Here is a 6000-nt window from a genome sequence, read left to right as displayed (position 1 = left end):
TGGAGCCTATTAGAAATAAAGTATTCATGCAGTCTTTCTTTACCCTAGGTAAATGTGAGCTTGGCATTCCGTGTTCTTGCTTGCCCTAAAAAGGGTAAGAGCAGAGCAAGAAGCGGGGAAGCAGAACCAAACGCCAGTATTTTTTTTGGTCTTGTTAGTGGTCTCGTCCCCGCTCACTTATGTAGCTGAAGGGACAACACAGGCGGCCTTTGAAATTACTCCACACTGTCAAGATGGACTCAGTATATCCAAATAATAAGCGTGGGATGAAGCTTATCCCGAATTGTTTTTGAAGCACCTAGCTTCCTCTAAACTTGTCTTGGGGAACCGGCCTTGCCCAATTGCCATGACCATCCTGGTGTCTCCCTTTCCTAATCCTTGTCCCTTCACCTGCTGCCGGAGGGGCAGTGAGGTGAGTGGTGGCATTTCCAGCCAGGAGCCCTGTCTGACACAGTGCGAATGAGAACTGACTTTGTTATGATGTCTAATTTGAGATTCCTGGTTCCTGATGTTAGCCTAGTTTCCGAATTTATTTTGAATTTATCTTTTTGTTGTCCTTTTAACCTTTTGATTTCTTTTGCTGCTACATATATAATGCATGAAGCTACAGTAATTGCTTTTAAAGAAATGCTTGTCTCCAAGAATCTTTTTTTATCATAATTTTTTTAATCTTTGGCTTTGATTTTTATGGTAGTATTGAGTCCTAGATTGAAACCAGCTAATGGATTTTCAGAGAGAAAAGACATAGTTACTATGGCTACACAGCACCCTGAAAGCTTAAAAGGACAAAGGATAAATGAATATAGTGCTGGCTGCTTAGCCAGTTCCAGAATAGTTTCTGATAATTTAAAGGTTTTATAGTCTTTCAGACACTATCAGGAAAAGCAAGGTGTTAGTACCCTAAAAACTTCCATTTTATTTTTATTTAAATCACTATTTTTGGAATAGCAAACTTGAAAAATATTTTTAATAAATTGGCTGAACAGTGAGTAGATGATGTTACCTTGCTCTGTGTGCCTGTAGCATGTAATAAAACTGGCTGTTAGCGCTAATCCCTGATACGTTTGTTGTAATGCACTGAAATTAGAAACCTAATCCTCCTATGGAAAACCAAGCCGTAGTTGTGGTTTGTCATTGCAAACTTGTAGTAATGTACTTCTCATAGCTTTCAATGTAGTTTTGACTGAAATGTGTGATTTGGCCTTGTTTCCTTTGTAAAAACTAAGAAATAAAGTGCATGTGAGAAGGGATAATTAAATGCGTGGTTATGTTCATACAATTAAGGCGCTATAGCTGGTTAGTGCTTAAGTCTCCACACAACCTGATCCTGGCAGCCTCTAGTGTTGTTGAGTCAAAGAACCTAAAATAGAAATATTCCACCTCAGGATGGTGGGTGGCCCTGCTCTGTCTTGGGCTAAGAGGGAGAATTCTTCCCCAGTAGATGCTATATGTCCATAGGACTTTTCTGTTGTGAGTGAAAGCCTCAGATTTAGGGCGCTTAAAACTACTCTAGTATTTACTAATTTTTTTAGTGCTTATTCTGAGAGAGCTTTTCAGAAGAATTTAGCCTAAGAAATGACCGTTGTACCTGTCTAGCACTTCTTAAAATTGGAGCTATGGGTTCTCAACATCAATTCTTGGGTGAAGCGCCGAGTTGCTGTCTGGTTTTGGTAGTTTGGGTTAAGAGAAATGTAGAGAAAAAATTACTCTTACTTATATTTATGTTGATTTTTCTAAACATGTCAGTGACCAAATTTGATGGGCTGTAGTTGCTGTGTAGGTGATTGATTATATTTATGTAGTTGTGGTTGTGCTGTACCAGGCGATCACTGGGGGCTTTTAATTCCTGAACTCCTACTGCCCGGGCTAGTGTGGCCATATTCTTTAGGGCTTCTTATTGTGCGTGGTTTATTTTGCTGCATAACCATTTGGAGCTGTTTAATCAAGTAAAAACTACCAACAGGTTCATAGTCGCGTTACAGCCTGCATCTCCCACTCCTGCCTTGTACGATTTGAATGCACATCTCTTCAGAAATGAGGTTATCTTAGCTAAGGGCCCACCAGGCTGATGCTCGTGTGTATTTCAGTTGCTCGTGTGTATTTGTTTGATTCGTGTGTGTGTTTCTGGGGTTCGCCATGTCCCCGCGGGGGAGGCCCTCGGCCTGGCGCCGGGCCCGGCCTGGCGCTCCGTGTTGCCACGGGAGACGGCGCCTTCCCCGAGCAGATGGGCCCAAGGAAATAAAACACCTTCAGGTGCCGAGTAGGGATGGGGTAAATGTTCCGTGAAACAACACGAAAATACCAACACGAGGCCGAGTAACGGCTTTTACACTTGTCCTCCTTTTAATGGGTATGCCTATAGATTGATTTTTTTTTTCTTTTTTAAAACCATTTCTGTAGCAGACTTGTTTTATCTTCCTTTAAAATCAGTGGTGTATTTCCATGGTATTTGATCTCAAGCCATTGAACCATCAGCTGTGTTGTTTTTATAATTTTTTTTGAGTTTTTAACAAGTCAGACTGTCAGGATTTCTCTATTTCATCTTCTGTTACATGCAAAAAGTGCCATCTCCCTACTGTAATACCTACCTTTTGGCAAGCTTTTCAAGTTATATCTAAGCACCATATAATGGATAAACTACTAATTTCAAGTTTTGTGATTTGATTAGCTTTAGTGTGCTTCTGGCTATTAACCAAGGACCCCTGTAAACTAGCTTTTTGCCTTGATTAACAAAAAAAGACGTACACATACTCTCCCGGTTGGAGAATTAAAATGTCCTTGTACTCATGCTTTTGGCAAAGAAGTGTCTGGTTTCTTAGCAACGCAAACATTATATCCATGCTGCTGTATACATGCAACGTATGCATCCAAGGGTGTGTATATACAGAAATACACTCTAATACATATTTTTTTGTTCTTTGTGACAACAGAGAATGGATACTGCTATTTTTTTTTCCTAGGGAAATAGCTGTGTAGAGCACTTGAAATATGTTTGTAGTCGTGGTTTCAACAAGTCGAACTCAAATGTGAACTTGTAAAGAAAAAAAACCTGTAAAAGTATAAACTTAATCTGTTCACTTGATAAATGCTTTCAACTGCAAAAGGAATCTTTTTCTTCCTAAGTGATATATTGAATCTAAAGAATTTCATTAACTTTTATTCTACAACATGCCTGTGCTTCTGTTCTAGATGAATTATGAAGCTTATTTCATGGGTTAATTTCTGCACATACAGTGCAGCAATTCCTTGGATCATGTGCTCATAAACCCATGAATGCCCAGAGAACTGTATCTGTTTTCCATTTAGTGTAACCAAGTACTGTACAGCTGACTCATATTTCTAGCATGCATGTTAAAGATTTTTGAGAGAGCTCAGAGCAATGATTTCTTGTTCTAAAGAGTATCTTTTTCATTACAAAGGAAAATTGCATTTGTTATTGTTAACCCATTAAGTATTGTATTTGAATAACTCCCCCAAACCTCTTTGTTTATTTATTTATTGGTCTGTAGTTCCTTTGATCCTCCTTCTTGAAGATAATTTGTTCTAGTTCTCAGCAACCTCTTCCAATCGCCATGACCTTTCAGAGGTGATTGAGAGCATCTCTGTAATGACATTGTCTAATTCCCTTGGTGTTCGTGGGTGCATCCTCATAGGATTGGATTGTGCCCATTTAGTTTGTTTAAATGTTCCCTGACCTGGTCCTCCCTCATGAGGGTTAAAACTGCCCCCTCATCCAGCTTTCCTTTGGGTCTCGGGGAATGGGATTGCTGGAGACTGATCTCGTTGGCATGCAATGAGAGCACTGAGAGTACCTCAGTCCCATGTCTTCTGTCACCAGGGCTACTGCTGCATTCCACCCCACAGCCATTAGTCTTCCTTTTGCTGCTTATTTGCTTGCAGAAGCCTTGCTGGTTGCCTTCTCGTATCCCTTTCTGGTTTAAACTGCAAACAGACTGTGGCTTTTCTAAGCCATGCCTGCAAGCTTGAGTAGACTTTCTGGATGTCCCCCAGTCGCCTGTCTCTGCTTTCATCTTTTGTACTTGAGGTTTGTCAGGAGCGCTCGGTCTGTCCATGTGGTGTCCTGCCACCTCTGATCGGACTATTCTTTGCTTTTGAGTCCAGGTAATAACCTCAGAGTCTACAGAAAGGTGAATGGGAACCAGAGCTTGGTATAAGAATTGATAAACCTCGTTTAAGCTTATTCTGTTCCTCCAGAAGTGCTGGCTTAGATTGGTACCACGATTCATGTATATGAAGTGTATTTCAGCAGTGTATAACTGTTTTAATCTGTATTTTTGTTTGTTCCTTCTAGGAAATGAACCCAAGGAGTAATGTGAAGGGCCATGTGAAACACTGTCACAGCAGGAATTTGCTAAAAGATTGCTTTACCTGTAAGTTTTTGTTTACTGTTGTTAAGTGGGGGAATACATTGTTCGGGGGAAAAAAAGTTATATTTTGATATTTTAACTTGCAGCTTGATGATGAAGAAAGCCCTGCAAAACTCTTTGTTTAACACCCACTATTACTAGTTTTCTGTGTTCTAATGAAGAGTAAACCAGCATTTTGTTCTCTGATATTTAAAGTTTTTGAATCTAATGAACAGCAGTTTTGCACATTTTATCATTGCATCATGACATGTACAATCTATCACTTGTATGTGCATCAGACAGACCTGTGATTTTTGCAGATGACAGAGCTGGTCAAGAGAGTTCGACAGTTGTTTAGAAGTTGTAGGGGGAAAGATATTCACAAAGTGTCTGAAAACTGACAGTAGCTGCATATTCCTATAAAAATAACTCTTTCAGATTTTTTTCCTTATCTTGTATTGAAAAGTAAATAATCACTTGCAACCAAATTAAAACCAGCAAATAAGTCTTTCACAGTTTAAATTATTTATGAAGTTTCAAAAAATGTTTTGATGTTTATTCCTAATTTTGCAAAAGTACCTCTTTGTTTTAGCCTTTCGTTACTGCTTTGATGTTTGGAACAACCAAAGTTAAGTGTAAATGCAAGAATTTTTTATCAATTTGATTTTAAGTTCTGTATTTTTGTTGAAAGTAAAAGCAGAGCATTTTTTTTGTCCTCAGTCTAATGAAGTAATGCCTTTCCCTTGCTCTCCAGGATTCCAGAAATGTGTTACTGTGGGATTTTTACCATCATTTTTAAAAAATTCAGTTCCTTTCATTAACCTTAGTAAGTATATTGCTAGAATCGGAATAATTTAGGTTAGAAGGAACCTCCAAAGGCTGCCTAATCCCGCCCTGTGTTCCGGGCAGGTCAAGTGAGACCAGGTTGCTCAGGACCATGTCCCTTTGAACCTCGAACACCTCTATGAAGGGAGATTCCTCAACCACTCTGAGCAACTCATGCCAGATGCCTTCTGATTTTTTCTTTTTTCCCTGTTATCTAGTTGGAATTTCTCATGTTTCTACTTGTGTCCCATGCCATCATGTTGTACAGTCATGCCCTGCTGAGTAATCTGGCTCCTTCCTTTCTGTCCTCTTGGATCAGGTGCTGGTAAGACAGCGGTGAGGCTTCTCCTTAGCCTGTTCTCCTTGAGGCCAAACCAGCCGTTTCTCGGCCTGTCCCGTCTCCTTCAGCCTCCTGCTCTGCCTGGTGGCTTTCTGCTGGACATATTCGATGTGTAAGGAACGTGAACGTTGAAACGAGACAAGACAAGAAGAACTTCATGGATTTTTTATAACAATTAATGCTCAGTTTTAAAAGTCCTGTCATCAAATCATTGTTCCTTTCACAGAACTGCGCTGAGTTACGAGGGTGACATTCAGCTTCCTTAGTCATAAGTGTTGTCACATTGACCGAATCTATAAAGATGGCGTCAGGCATGTGAATTGGCAGTTCCACGAGCATAAGATGTGTTTGTGTCTCACGCTCCAGATATAACTGCAGTTTCATGAAAGATACTTGAGCACGTGTCGTAAAAATCTTTGTTCCTTCATGCTGTACCACTCTCGTGTTCAGTTACAGGTTGTTTTGAAG

General features: G+C 39.9%; 1 protein-coding gene across 1 annotated transcript in view; it reads left to right on the top strand.

Moving 5' to 3' along the window:
• The first annotated feature begins 4311 nt into the window (after positions 1-4311).
• Positions 4312-6000, top strand: part of MARCHF1 (membrane associated ring-CH-type finger 1) — a 105913-nt gene continuing 104224 nt past the window's right edge. Inside the window, exon 1 of the mRNA XM_088528110.1 lies at positions 4312-4391. The gene's annotated coding sequence lies outside the window, so the exon portion shown is untranslated. The remainder of the gene's footprint in view (positions 4392-6000) is intronic.

The sequence above is a fragment of the Tinamus guttatus genome, unplaced genomic scaffold (genome assembly GCF_059628265.1).
Source record: "Tinamus guttatus ecotype Peru unplaced genomic scaffold, ASM5962826v1 Tinamus_guttatus_pri_ptg000301l, whole genome shotgun sequence".
Classification (NCBI taxonomy): Eukaryota; Metazoa; Chordata; class Aves; order Tinamiformes; family Tinamidae; genus Tinamus; species Tinamus guttatus.
The sequence above is the reverse complement of the archived record's forward strand: the minus strand, read 5'-3'. Positions and strand labels throughout refer to the sequence as shown.